This window comes from Chionomys nivalis, chromosome 9 (assembly GCF_950005125.1).
Source record: "Chionomys nivalis chromosome 9, mChiNiv1.1, whole genome shotgun sequence".
NCBI lineage: Eukaryota > Metazoa > Chordata > Mammalia > Rodentia > Cricetidae > Chionomys > Chionomys nivalis.
This window is the reverse complement of record NC_080094.1, coordinates 13,949,406-13,964,195: the sequence shown is the minus strand read 5'-3', so window position 1 is coordinate 13,964,195 and position 14,790 is coordinate 13,949,406. Positions and strand designations below refer to the sequence as shown.

Genomic DNA, 14,790 nt, shown 5'->3' with positions numbered 1-14,790 from the left:
TTTTCCCTGTGGCTTCTGTTTAATGGCGCGAAGTTCAATAAGATTAGCAGAAAGCCCACAAAGCTTTAAGAAACATTTATGGAAGTGTTCTCATGTTGGACCAAGCTTGGTGAGTCTCTTGGTTCTATTCAGTGTGAGCTCTGTCTAGGCGCTTTCTAATGCGGGGTGGTTTGCCGCCCCCTCCTGGTAGAACTGGGGAATGGCAGTGTCTCAAGCTTTGCCCGCCGGGCTAAGGAGAAAGAGACTGTCAACCATCACCAAGTTGGCATTTCTGCCACTAAAGGAGTGCTTGGGCTGGCTGAAGGCCATCTCGGCAGCCTCAGTTCCCCATCTTTGGTAGAAGTCTCACGTTTCTATCCGCAGCTGGTTGGTAGGCAGCTCAGAGGAATAAGGTAAGAGGAGGTTGTAGCTCAACTCAAAAAACAGGTGCAAGATGTTTGCCCCTGACTTACCCATCTGGCACGCAGAGAAAAGAGGCCCCCTCTGTAGGCCTGAGAAAAGACCTAAACTTTTGTCTTGGGAGCTGTGAATTGTTTTATCGTTTCCAACTCCAGTCTTCTGTGTTCTGTAGTCTCAAATACCCGCTTTAATTTTCGGGGGTGGGGCATGGTGAGTGTTGCTTTTTAAAAATTCCATTTTTCAAATTCAGAGACTCAGGCCCCAAGACACTAATTTGCCAAAACCCCAGGTCCGCTTAACTGTGAAAATTGTTGCCTTTTTCCTTTCTTTTTTTAAAGCTCGGAGACAGTTTTATTAGAGTTTGGGACTAACAACAGGCAAGCAAGCTGTAAACTTTTGCAGCTGCCCAGAGGAGGTGGGGGGTCACGTGACTCGTTAGCGGCCTTCCTGGAGCTAGCGGGAGGGCGTAGCTTCCGGGAACCGCAGGGAAAGCAGGATCAGGCTCTGGAAGAGGAGAGAGAGAAAGAAGAAACAGTAACACTTCTCTGAATAACCCAGAACCGTGGGCCAGCTTAGCTGAGCTACGCAGTGGCTGTCCAGTCAGTGACATGGGTGGCCATCTTAATACTGTGAACCAAAGTTCTGGAAAGAATTGCACGTTCCTCGGAACCTTCCGCAAGGCTGATGAGCCGATTAGGACTGCAGTGATGTGCAGAGGTTGGAATGTTGCAAGTCCAGAGTCAAACTCTCTTGGGGCATCTTTTGCTCCCTTAACGGCCATTTATTATATTCCTCTGCACGTGACCGAACAGCTTTGTGACCATTATTAGGTAAATCCTTTGGAATGTGTGAACAGATCTCTACCTAGTTTCCAACCAATCACATGGCAAAGGCTGTCAGCCGATAGCACCTGAGGTCTGTAGCAAAGTCTCTCCAGCTTTGCTGTAACCCCCTTACCAACGTGGGTACCAATGCCTTTGAATGGTGCTTTGATTTATGGTTTTTTTGTTCTGTGACTATAAAGATGTCATCAGACTGTTACTACGCTGTGTAACAGCCCCCAGAACTTAGCACAACCGACGCCATGTTAGAGGCACCATTCTGAGCTTAAAATCTACCTAGCATGAAGGCCCCCAACACCTGCCAAAATGGGAACAAAGACCTAATCCATCAAAGATCTAGCTCATAGTTCAGGAGAGTCCCTAAAAGTACTAACCTTGGCTTCTGTAGCTCTGCTGCTTGAAGTGGGACACCAAGTTTTGTGCAAAGACAAAGGGCTGTAAGGCTCAGGCTTCATGATTTGGGCAAGTTCCCCATGCAGCAACCAGAGGGCAAGAAAGATTTTTTTTTTTTTTATTTATGATGTATACAATATTCTGTCTGCATGCATACCTGAAGAGGGCACCAGATCTCATTACAGATGGCTGTGAGCCACCATGCGGTTGCTGGGAATTGAACTCAGGACCTTTGGAAGAGCAGGAAATGCTCTTAACCACTGAGCCATCTCTCCAGCCCAAGAAAGATTTTTTTTTTTCAGCTTTAGGAGTGTCTCTGTGGCAGTCTCTGGGGGCTTACCTTATAATAGTTTGAACATGGAATTGGGGTAACCCAAGTGTGTTTCTTGGGCCATGATCACACATATTTGCCTCTATAATAAGCTACTTACTTTGTGTGTGTGTGTGTGTGTGTGTGTGTGTGTGTGTGTGTGTGCTGAGACAGGGTTTCTCTGTGTAGGCCTGGTTATCCTGGAACATCTCAGAGATCCACCTGCCTCTGCCTCCCAAGTGCTGGGATTAAAGGTGTGTGCCACCACACCTGGCAATAAGCTTCCTCTTATCCTCTTTGAGATGAGGGTTGTGTTTGGTGTCTGTGACACTAACCTCCACAGCCCACAAGAGTTTGTTTCTAGTTAGGATAGGAAAAGTGTTTCTTTCCCACATTCAAGCTGGCGTGTTTGCTGCTAGTTAATGGATCCAATTAGTTTAATCACATCAAGACTTGAAGGCACGCCGGGCAGTGGTGGCGCACTCCTTTAATCCCAGCACTCAGGAAGCGGAGGCAGGCGCATCTCTGTGAGTTCGAGGCCAGCCTGCTCTACAGAGCAAATTCCTGGACAGCCAGGGCTACACAGAGAAACCCTGTCTCCTAAACAAGCAAACAAATGAAAAAGTCTTGAAGGCACACACCTGTACTTCAGCCACTTAGAGGCTGAGGCAGGAGAATCATGGGTTCTAGGCCATCCTGGACATCACTGTGAGGCTCAGTGGTGTGGGTCACAAAGCTCAGGAGAAGCACTCCCTAAATAGTGGTGACACAGTGAGCTGGAGGCTCTCGGATGCAGGTTCTGCCCTGGCAGATGTGGGGTAACATCCGCACAGCCTGAGAAGCTGCCTTTCCACCGGCTGCTCCTGCGGCTCCAGCCGCTTTTAGTGACAGCACAGGAGGAGCAACAGGACTGGAGGGAACCTCAGCTGTGCTGGCAGGTGTACAGAGAAGGCGTCTATCCCACAGCTTGAGGACCTGCAAAACCCTGGGTCCTAGGAGAGCAGCAGAGGACACACACGCACATGCACATATACAAACACAAGCACACACACAATATATACAAGTATATACACAATACACAGAAGTACTCATAAGCACACACACAATACACACAAACACACACACAATACATACAAGCACACACACAGTACACACAAGCACACACATGCACACCTGGACAGCATCAATGGGAGCTGCTGAGTAGGGTGTCACTAATAATCACTCCTATTAATCTGTGCACAAAGTACAGGCCAGTGCATTGGAGTCTATGCAATGAGTTCTCTGTGTGAATGTGTCTGAGTGTGTGTGTGTGTGTGTGTGTGTGAGTGTGTGTGTGTGGTGTGCATCTGTGTCTTACAGCATGACACCATAATGTAAATAGGCATAAAGCTGGAGGCTCAGACCAGACTTTCTGTGGGGTAGAGGCATTTTTGGTTTTTCTGAGGCTTGCCTCGTCCTGATCTTGTCTCCCCTGCTACTTTACTGGGATCCAGAATCCAGCCACTCCCCACGGTGCAGGGAAGTCACGGTCTCCTTGTCCGCTGTGTCTTCTGATCCTGTTAGCAAAGCTCTGCTCCGTGCTGGCTCCAGGGGAGGAAACTGGGTACAGAAGCACCAGATGGAAAGACTGCTGCTCAGCCCACACACGTCTGTCAGAGGACTCTTCCATGCCTGGAAAGTGCTTCTGCCGAGCCTTTTGATGCCAGCAGCCAGCAGCCTGCGCCAGGAAGAGACAGGGCAATGGAGTGTCCGACCCCAGTTCTTCTCCTCCCTCCGTCCCCTCCACTTAGGTCTGGACAGCCTTGCCAGCCCTCAGCTCACACAGAGCCTGCCCATGTGACACGAAAGCCTGCCCAGGTGTGCTTCCGCTCTGCCTCTGCATCAGTTCTTGTCCTTTTGCCCACCGTAGTGGCCAGCTATGGTGACATCAGCAACTCTTCGGAGGTAAATCTTGGCTTACCTCTGGCCTTGGGAAAATGAGGTTGTTTCTTGGGGGGACTCAAGAGGCAAGGGGAAAGACTGGGTAGAGCCAGGCTCTGTCTGGATATTTAAACCTTTATTAATTGATCCATCTATCAGTTAATCCATTTCAAAGTGCACTCTTTCTCTGCAGCCCAGGCTGGCCCTAGACCTCCAACCCTCCCGGCCTTTTGTCTCCAAATGCTGGGATTCTAGGTATGTACCACAGGGCTAGCTTCTCTCAAGATGTTTCCTTTCTCAAGGAAAAAAATAGGAGGTTTTCGCTCTAAGCACACTTCAGGACTCAAAAAGTTCATCATAAAGTTCCATGAGACCCCAGCTTCCGTCCGAGGCTGTATGTAGTCTCTGCCGCTGCCCATCCCTGGCCACAGCCCCTTCCTTGAACCTCACTGTAGTGTAACAGAAAATAAAATAAAATGAAAGAGAAGAAAAAGCAAATATTCCGTCTCCGCCACAGTTCCCAGAAAGTTTCTCCCGGGACTCGCCACTTTTACTGGCTTGCGTATGCTGATGAGATGACTCACCACTTGAGCCCCACCGAGCTTCAGAGGTGGGCTGGCGGCTGGAAGGCCTAGCCAGGTGATTAAACTTTAGCAATTTCGGGCCCCGCCCTCCAGGATCTCCAGGGAGGCCAGTGGGTCCCTGATACTGAGTTCAATTACCAAGGGCCAATGAGGGACTGGGTCATGCCTATGTAACAAAACCTCAATCAGAACCCCCCTTGTGGGTTTGGAGAGCCTCCAGGTTGGCAAACACATCCCTGTGGCTGGAGGGTTGCACCCTGGAGATGGCAGGAGAGTCCCTCCATCCCTTGCCCCCGTGCATCTGTTCGCTTAGGCTCTTCTAGAGCTGTGGCCTCAGATTGTAACAACCTCAGCACTAAGCAAAGTGTCTTCCTAAATTTGGTGAGATGGCTTGAGGAACCCCAAATACTCAGTCAAAACTCAGAGTAGTCCCAGAAACTCACAGTGGCGCCTCGTGAAACATCTGGCTTCCCAGTGGCTCAGTTTTCATCACTCAATGTCGCAGCACCTTGTGGCAGCCACTACATCAGAGACGGCAGTCGAATGGAGCCCTCGGGGTGCCGATGGGAGTAGTGGGGCCAAGCTAATAAAGCAGGCTGAGCATGGGGCTGAGCATGGGGCTGAGCATGGGGCTGAGCATGGGGCTCAGGAGTCCACATGCAGGGACCTACCCAGAACAGTTTTCTTTGGTATGACTTTAAAGGTGAAGTCTGATGATTACAAAAGGTCCAAAGCTACATTCTCATAAAGAACATGGATTTTAGTCCTAACAAAAATAGTAGGATATCTTCACAGTACACTGCAGCTATTTCCCCAGGGCAATAATTATTCTTCAAAATGTTATCTATCTGCTAACGCTGTGGTGTGTTCTATGATAAATATTTATTCACTTAAAAAGGTCATTCGTGTGCATGCATGCACAGTGTGCACACATGGGCACACATGAAGCGCAACTCCGAAGAATCAATTCTCTCCTTTCATTGTGGTCCTGGGTTCAAGCCCATGTTGTGAGGCCTTTATGGCAGGCTTCTTTACTCCCTGAGCCATCTCATTGGCTGTCTTTATTTAGTTTTTTGAGTTGCAAAAGGAAAAAATGCTTGTGCTCGCTTCGGCAGCACATATACTAAAAATTGGAACGATACAGAGAAGATTAGCAGGGCCCCTGCGCAAAAGGAAAATATGCTTCATGTAACTAAAGAAAGGATGTAAAGAAGCCTAAATAAGGTTTTAGACTCTCCCTCTGTGTTCCGCTGCCCCATCTTTGCAGGACAGCCAAAGCAAAGAAGACAGAGTGTTTTCTCCCCTCCACAAAAGCAGGGTTCTGTAGAACTTCATCTTTCAAGAGGAAAGACACAAGCAGCCAGGTAAGAAAGGAAGCAATGTATTTCTGGAGCCCACCAGCTGCCTTCTGCCTGGATCCTCCCAGAGTCCGTGCAGGAGCCTGTGACCGGGTTCCTCTCTGAGGCCAACTCTGGGCTCTGTGAGATGTTCACCTATGGGGTTGCAGAGGGAAAGAGGACCACTTTTGAGGGTGTGGTGGTTTGAATAGGAATGCCCCCCCCCATAGATTCACGTGTGTGAATGCTTGGCCAGTAGGGAGTGGCACCATGAGGAGATATAGCCTTGTTGTAGTAGGTATGGCCTTGGAGGAAGTGTGTCATTGTGGAAGCCATCTTTGAGATGACATAAGCTCAAGCTAGGCCTGGTGCGACACAGTCTCCTGCTGCTGCCTGCCAATCACGATGTACAACTCTCAGCTCCTTCCCCAGCACCATGTCTGCCAGCACGCCACCATATCCTGCCATGATGATAATGGACTAAGCCTCTGAACTGTAAGATAGCCCCGTATTGTGGGATTCGCCTCTGTGTGCTATGAATATGTTTTATTAACATTGGTTATTAAAGAATCTGTTTCGGGTAATGACTTACTAGAGTAAAACCAGGTGGGGAATGCAAACAGAGATATAGAGAGATGTTGTATGAGGTCACTTGTTTGTTCCCAGCTGCTCAGCCCTGAAATAATCACACAGAAACTATATTATTTACAATATGGTTTGGCCAATAGCTTAAGCGTATTTCTGGCTAACTCATATCTTAAATTAACCCACCTCCATTAATCTGTGTATCACCACGAGGCTGTGGCTTACAGGGTAGAGTTCTGGTGTCTGTCTCTGGCAGGGCTACATGGCTTCTCTCTGACTTCGCCTTCTTTCTCCTAGCATTCAGTTCAGTTTTCCCGCCTAGCTCTGTTTCTGCTAAGCCATTGGTCGAAACAGATTTACTCATTAACCAATAAAAGCAACACATAGACAGAAGGACTTCCTACACCAGAGAGAGAGTAGGTGGAGTCAAGGAGACACCATGTAGCTGCCAAAGGACTAACATGACATCACCGGTAAACTACAGTCTAGTGGCAATACACGGATTAATAGAGATGGGTTAATTTAAGATGTAAGGCCGGGTGGTGGTGGCGCAAGCCTTTAATCCCAGCACTTGGGAGGCAGAGGCAGGCGGATCTCTGTGAGTTCGAGACCAGCCTGGTGTACAAGAGCTAGTTCCAGGACAGGCTCCAAAACCACAGAGAAACCCTGTCTCGAAAAACCAAAAAAAAAAAAAAAAAAAAAAAAAAAAATTTAAGATGTAAGAGTTAGCTAGAAATATGCTTAAGTTATTGGCCAGTGTTGTAATTAATATAGTTTCTGTGTTATTATTTATGTCTGGGCGGCCAGGAAACAAATAAGCAATCTCCACCTACAGCCCCGATTAAATGTTTTCCTTTGTATGGGTTTAGAGGGGCAGGACCTGGAGTGTCTGAAGGGAAGGCCTGGGAAGAGAGGTGGAGTTCAGCTCCACCTGCATGGAGTCACTCAGATACCAAGTGAAATTCTCCTGCTGTGGAAAAAGGAAGTCATCGTGTGATCTGTGAAGTTATAAAATGTGACAGCCAGGCAGGAGGCCAGTTCTGGATGTGATCAGGGCCATCTCTCACTCTGTCCTTACTGATGGGAGGAGAGGCAGCTGCCTTCTGCAAGGAATTGGCTGTGCTCCTGTGTCTTTACCATCTAGAACTGAATTCTCCCACGTCAGTCCTGAGGGCCATACGGGACGTGAGGGCTCATTTCTGGGACAGTCTAGGGTCTCTCGGGCATAAAGGACTCAGGTCAGGGGTGTGACAATCACACATTTCTTTCTCTTGCAGAGACCTTGACACCTGTGCTGCCACAGATGCAGAGACCCAAAGCCCCAGGCCTGGGCTGTAGCTATCTTCTGCATGGCCGGCCCAGTCCCTCTCTGCCCCCTCTGCAAACTGTCCTTCATAGCAGACCCCATCTTTCTGTTTCCTCCAGGTGATCACCCCAGAGTTCAACTGGTCCACATTATCTTATCCAGGGTATTCTGATGTATCATGAGAACAAGAACCATGTGGCTCTGTCCCTCCCTCCTTCTCTCTCTCTGTCTGTCTCTCTCTGTCTCTCTCTCTCTCTGTCTCTTCTCTTCTCTTCTCTCTCTCTCTCTGTCTCTCTGTCTCTCTCTCTGTCTCTCTCTCTGTCTCTCTCTCTCTCTGTCTCTCTCTCTGTGTCTCTCTCTCTGTGTCTCTCTATCTGTCTCTCTCTCTGTCTCTGTCTCTGTCTCTCTCTCTCTCTCTCTCTCTCTCTCGTGTATGCAAGTCCTTCTCCATGCAGGTGCAGGTGTAAACCAGAGACTGCAATCAGGAAGTCTTCTTTAATCACGTCTCCATGTCTTTTTCTTTTAGACAGTCCCTCACTGTCCTAGTTAGTATTGTCAACTTGTCACAGCCTGGAGTCACCTAGGAAGGGAATCTGAATTTGGAGATTGCCAGGATCAGATTGGTCTGTGGGTATACCTACAGGACATTGCCTTATTTGTGAATGTGGCATGGCCTGGTCCACTGTGGGCAGCAGCATCCTGAGACAGATGATCTTGACTGTATAATAAGGCTAGCTGAGTATGAGCCTTTGTGTAAGTCAGCAAGCTTGCTCCTTCGTGATTCTCCTTCAGGTCCTGCCCTGACTTCCTTCAATAATTCGCTATGACCTGGAAGTGAAAGCCAAATAAACCCTTTAAGTTGCTTTTGGCCAGAGAGCTTTTAGCTCAGCAACAGAAAAGAAACTGGAGCACCCACCTGTAGCACGAATAACAAAAACCCAGAGATGGATATTGGGGCTCAAGCCAAAAGACCAGAGAAGCAAAGTAGCCAACCACTAGAGAGCTCTTACCTCTACGAAATCTTCAGATTGAAAAAGTCAGCGAGTTCTGGTCTCACCCTGCGTTATATTCCTCTCTAGCGCTGGTATTGAAGGCGTGCCCCACCACTGCCTGGCCTCTGTGGCTGACTAGTGGGGCTACCTTTGCACCCTAATCTTCAGGCAAGCTTTATTAAAACACAAATAAAATGTCACTATATCCACCCACCCTGAAGCTCACTAATGAGGCTCACTAGACTGGCATGAAGCAAGCCCTAGCGATCTGCTTGTTGCTGACTCCCAGTGCCAGGGTTAGAGGCACATGTACCATCCAAGCTTTTGCCGAGAATCCAAACTTGAGTGCTAATGCTTCAAGCGCTTTGCCCACGGAGTCATCTCCCTAGTCTCGGGAGGGGGGGGGGAGGTGGTTAAAGTAAATTTTCCCAGCATAGTTTTAAGCACAAAGGACAGTCCAAAAGGTTTTTGTTTGTTTGTTTTGATGAATGCAAACATAAGCAACCCCCTTTGCACAAGACTAACTGTAGAGCTAGGGGTTTGCAGCCAGGACTCCATCCCTGGCTCTTATCCTCACCTTCGTCCACCACCTGCACCCTTCCCGTGTTGGCAGAGGCGGAGTTTCTGGCATCCAATTCTGAGCCTCAGTCATGTCCATTAGTGTTGGTCTGGGTGTTTCCCTGGGGACTGCGGGGACTGGGGGACTTCCCCGTTTCCTACCTTCAGTTTGAGCTCAGGCTGGTCTGGAACTCACCAAGAAGCTGAGACTGATCTTGAACTTTCAATCTTCCTGTCTCCACTCCCCAAGCACCAGGACTACAGGCATGTTCCCCCATTCCTGGCTTGGAATCTAGTTTTGCCTCGTTTTTGTTCTTTTTTTTTTTTTTTTTTTGAGACAGGGTTTCTCTGTAGCTTTGGAGCCTGTCCTGGAACTCCCTTTGTAGACCAGGCTGGCCTCGAACTCACAGAGATCCGCCTGCCTCTACCTCCCAAGTGCTGGGATTAAAGGCGTGCGCCACCACCGCCCGGCAGTCATTTTGTTTTTTGAAGAGAGAGATGGGGTCTCTGCAATGCAGACTGAGCTTAAACTCCTGGACTTGAGAAAAGCTCCTGTTGCAGCTTTCCCAGTAGCTGGGGATACATGGTAACATCCTTGGCTCTTCCAGTTCTCTAAAGGAGAAAGGAGCGAATATGAGACTCAGGGTGAATGGAGCCTCGCCGACCACTCAGCAGAGTTTACAAAGGGACATTAGGGTCTGGAGAGAGAGACGGTTCAGAGGTTAAGAGCATTGGTTTTTCTTCCAGAGGTCCTGAGTTTAACTCCAGGAACATGGTGGCTCACAAGCATCATATGAGATCTGGTGCCCCCATATGCAGGCAGAACAGTATATACATAATAAATAAATCTTTCAAAAAAGGGATATCACTGCTTCCATTTTACAGAGGCCTACAAAGAGGCGCGGGATATCACAGAGCTGGTGCGCAGGTCTCTCAGGACGGCCACAACAGCGTACTATTAACCAAGTGGCTTTGCTCATGATTCTGAACACACAAGTCCTAGATCAAGGCGCTGAGACGGTCTTGCTCTGTCTTGCAGTGTGTTCTAGTTTCATATTTGCCGCTGTGATAAAAAACCCGACAGCGTGGAGAGAGGACTGGCTTTAATTTATAACTCCAGGCTATAGTCCACCATGGTGGGGCAGGTCAGAGTGGCGGGATCACGAGGCAGCTAGTCACAGTCACACTCCAGAAAGGAGAGAGATTAAAACACGCGTGCCATGGGTCTGCTTGCTCATGCTCAGCTTGACTGTTCCGCTCTTACACAGTCCAGGATTCCCTGCCTAGGGAATGGTGCTGCCCACGGCGGGTTGGGTCTTCCCATGCTGTGAACTAAATTAGACGGTCTTCTACAGAAATGGCCATAGACCAACCCAGTGTGAACAATCCTTCGTTAAGGCTCTCTTCTCAGGCGATTCTAGGCTGTGTCAAGTTGGTGGCTAAAGCTGTCATCCTGCTAGGGACAGGGGTGTTCCAGGAGTCTCTCCTAGCTTCTGAAAGTCTGTTGACTTTTATAGCAATATAATTCTGTGCATCTCAGAAGTACCTTATCTGTCTCCCAATTTGCTCTCTTTAAAATAATATTTTCATTTATTTTACATACCGACCAGTTTCCCCTCCTTCCTTTCCCACCTACCCCCTTCCCCATCCACTCCTCCAGCTCAGTCTTGTCTCATCCCCCCCCCCCTTTTTTAAATAAGGACAGGACTAAAGTCCACTGTAATGAGTTCATTGTAACGTGATTACTTCAGTCAAATGTAAATAAGGTCACACATTCTGACATCCTCAAAGTTAGGACTCCACCATGTCCTTTGGGGGACAGGGGGGTACATATCTGTCCACAGTAGCTGAGAAAGGGAGGACCCAGGCTTGTGTGACAGACCGAGGTCTTTGTCCTTTGGTGGAAGAAGACTGGATGGTTTGGGAGCTCCTTCTCTGGCCTGGGTGCAAGTGTTGAGTGCTGAGTCTGTCTTAAGCTGGGGTTCCCGAGCAGAAGGCAAGGGCTACTAGGTGGAGAAGGGAGGTGAGGAAGGAGCGAAAAGACAGCTGTAACTGGGGCTCAGCCCCTCAGGCATGCCGGGAGATGAGCAAGACACAGCTAGCTGCCAGAGACATTTTCCTTTTGTGTCAAATAGAATCACGAAATTGGCCCCGGGAAATTCTCAGGCGCAGGCGTCTTGAAGGTCTGTGTCGATGGTGTGCTGATGCGGTCTGAACACTGCAGGCCAAAGCATCAGCTCCGAAAAGCCACAAGTGACATTTTCTCAGTGTTGCCTGTCGCGCTGAGAAATGAACATGTTGCATTTTCTATCATGTCACCTCCTGGAAGTAGGCCAAGGAACCCCACACACCAGGCATGCTGCACTCTCTCTTCTGAACATGGATCCCAGGCTTCCTTGGGGAGAACCTTGACATCCTTTTGCTTATATAGGATAGCTTCACCCGTCCCAGGCCTCGAAAAGCCCACCCGTCTCATGCTGTCCTTATTTGACCCTGGCCTGTTCTGGTTTAACCGTCGCCTAAGAAGGCTCCGCCTGCCCTCTGGTGGCAATAGAAGGAACTGGACCTTCGCCGTCACCAACTGACATCTTGCCTGTTACAAGGAAAGTTCAACTCTTTGGATACCCGCTATTTTGCTATTTATGCACCCTCCCTTCCTTCTTTTCCTCCCTCCCTCCCTCCCTCCCTCCCTCCCTCCCTCCCTCCCTCCCTCCCTCCCTCCCTCCCTCCCTCCCTCCCTCCCTCCCTCTCTCTCTCTCTCTCCCCTTTCTTATTTCTTTCAGTGCTGGGGACAGATTCCAATCCTTTACACATGCCAGTAAAGCCTTCTAATATCAAGTCAGCTCCCTAGTATTTTTTCCTTTCTTTCACTGAGAAAGCAAGTTTCTAAAATGCAAACTAATATTAGCATAAATGTTATGTTATCAATACCTGTAGCGAATGTGCCGGACTCAGCTTCCTGCCCCATGCAGTGCGCTTTCCTGCAGATACTGAACGTGTGGCGTCAGCTCAAGGGTAGGTGAGGCAGGATGCTATAAGACATGTGACATTCTGAGCCCTGTGGGGTAAGCTAAGGATTTGGGGTGTTATTTTAAGAACGGGGAAGTGCCAGAATCCCTGGGAGGGAGTGAAAGGAAACGGGGCCTAATGCAGAGAGTATTTTCAGCTCACCAGGGCACCATTAGGGATGTGTCACTGGTAGGTGGCATGGGGGTAAGGGACATAAAAGGCAAAGGGTAATTAATGGCTTTTCTGGTCTGAGCAACCAGGGGAGTGGGCCGAGAGCTCACCTTTACAGGAAGAACTAGAATTCATGTTGGTGATGCTGAGTCTAGGGCCCTCAAGGAGCATTCATCCGGGTGAGGATGGTGGATAGACAGTGATTTGTCCCTTCACACGCTTAGGAGCCTTGTTAGGAAGAGTTCATATGTGAGGGCTGAGAGCTCAGCCAAGACAGGCCGAGCACCCACCTGTGGACCAGCTGCTCGGGAGGCCGACGTCACAGGCTTTGATCCTAGGTATCTAAGACCAGAATGTGCAACACAGTGATATTCGCGCGCGTGCGTGCGCGCGCACACACACACACACACACATGCACGCACGCACGCACGCACTCAGATTCCAGGGACTGGCAGAGGCAGCCAGGCCACTTCTTCAGAGTTTCTGACTCACTGAAAAATGGAAGCAAGAAAGAGAGCACCGGCTTCTTTGGTTGGAGGACCCAGGCAAACTTCACAGTTCAGTCCGGTCAAGACTTTCCAACAGTGGCAGCACCAGGGGTTCCCAGTGGCCGTGTTCAGGTGAGCATGTTCAGTGTTCTGGGCACTGATGTAATCACTAGTCTCCTGCCCCTGCTGTTCCAGAACTGATGGCCTACCTGGGGCAAGAATATTAAGTAAGTGAGATTAACATACCTGTTTCAGATTGTGGTAGCTGCCATGAAGAAAACAGAAACAGTGCAGGCCACAGAGCAAGGAGGAGCTAGGCAACTGTATATAGACAGAGGTGTCCAATACCCTACCCTGGAAAAAAAAAAAAAAAGCCAAAGAGACAATCAAACATGAAATCCCAAATGAAATCTAACAATGAAACAAATGAAAGACAAAGAAAACCAAACGGAGCAAGAGAAAGTTTCTAAAACTTTTTTTTTTAAAGATTTATTTATTTATTATGTGTACAACATTCCTTCCATGTGTGCCTGAATGCCAGAAGGGGGTGCTGGGTCTCATTATAGATGGCTGTGAGCCACCATGTGGTTGTTGGGAATTGAACTCAGGACCTCTGGAAGAGCAGTCAGTGCTCTTAACCACTGAGCCATTTCTCCAGCCCTCTAAAACTTATTTATTGAGACAGGGTTTTCAGGGAACCAACCCAGGAGAACGACCTTGAACTTGAGGAGAAGGAAGAGAAGGAAGAGTGTGCTGCTCAGCACACGGAGGCATAGCTGCTGGCTTCTGGCTGCAGGCTGGAGCCAACCACCAGCACCACGCACTAAGAGGCATAGCTGCCGGCTTCTGGCTGCAGGCTGGAGCTAACTGCCAGCACCACGCACAGCAGCTGACATGGCAGTTGTTTGTCTCACATGGCCAGAAAACACTGCAGGTTCTCAGTAAAAACAGATCCAGATGGAAAAACCTCTAAATAGGTTACAGTGTGTCTAAAAAATCGGTTTGGTTTAAAAATAAAATGCCGGCTGGTGGTGCACGCACCTTTAATCCCAGTGCTTGGGAGGTAGAGGCAGGTGGATCCCTGTGAGTTTGAGGCCAACCTGATCTACAAGAGCTAGTTCCAAGACAGGCCTCAAAGCTACAGAGGAGCCCTGTCTTGAAAAACCAAATTTAAAAAGTAAAGAAAGAAAGAAAATGAGTATAGACAGTCATAAAAATAGTTCATAAATAATAAAATAAAGTCTTTAAAGAGAGAATAGAATAATATAAAAAGAATAAGCCATGTAAAGATGGAAAATACACAGAGAGTCTGGATCCTGTATGGTGTCTTGTTGACTTTGAATTTTAATTCCTGGTGAGGGAAAGACAGCTGCTGAGAGAGATGGGATTGTAAAATGGACTGCTGAATTAAACCAGCCTAGATAGTTTGGGAATGCCTTAACTTTAAAATGGAAGTAAAAAAAAAAATGTATTGTTTTGGACATGGTGCTGGCAAAGTGGCTGAAACGCCTACATCTTGCAGGCAACAAGAAAATGGTTTCAGTGTCACTGGGTGGTACCCTGAGCATAGGAAACCTCCAAACCAGTCCCACAGTGATGCACTTGCTCTAACAAGGCCGTACCCACTCCAACAAAGCCACACTTTCTAATAGCGGCGCTCCCTACCAGAATATGGGGGATAATTACATTCAAACTACCACAGTGGGTATCCAGAAACAGCAGAAACAAAACTTGGGTGGATTCATCCTTTAGATACTCAAGCATCCCCACAGGCAAAGCTGGAAGGAGCCTGGGTTCACTTTAAAAAATACAAAATAACAAGGCATGATTGAGGAGAGTCAGGAGTGGCAGAGAGGGAGCAAAGCCCCCAAATACAGGCTGGAGAGATGGCTCAGG

General features: G+C 48.4%; 1 non-coding gene across 1 annotated transcript; it reads left to right on the top strand.

The window, feature by feature from the left end:
• Positions 1 to 5,547: 5,547 nt before the first annotated feature.
• Positions 5,548 to 5,657, top strand: LOC130882149 (U6 spliceosomal RNA). The gene has a single exon (XR_009057785.1). It is a non-coding gene; the product is annotated as a U6 spliceosomal RNA (small nuclear RNA).
• The last annotated feature ends 9,133 nt before the right edge of the window (positions 5,658 to 14,790 follow it).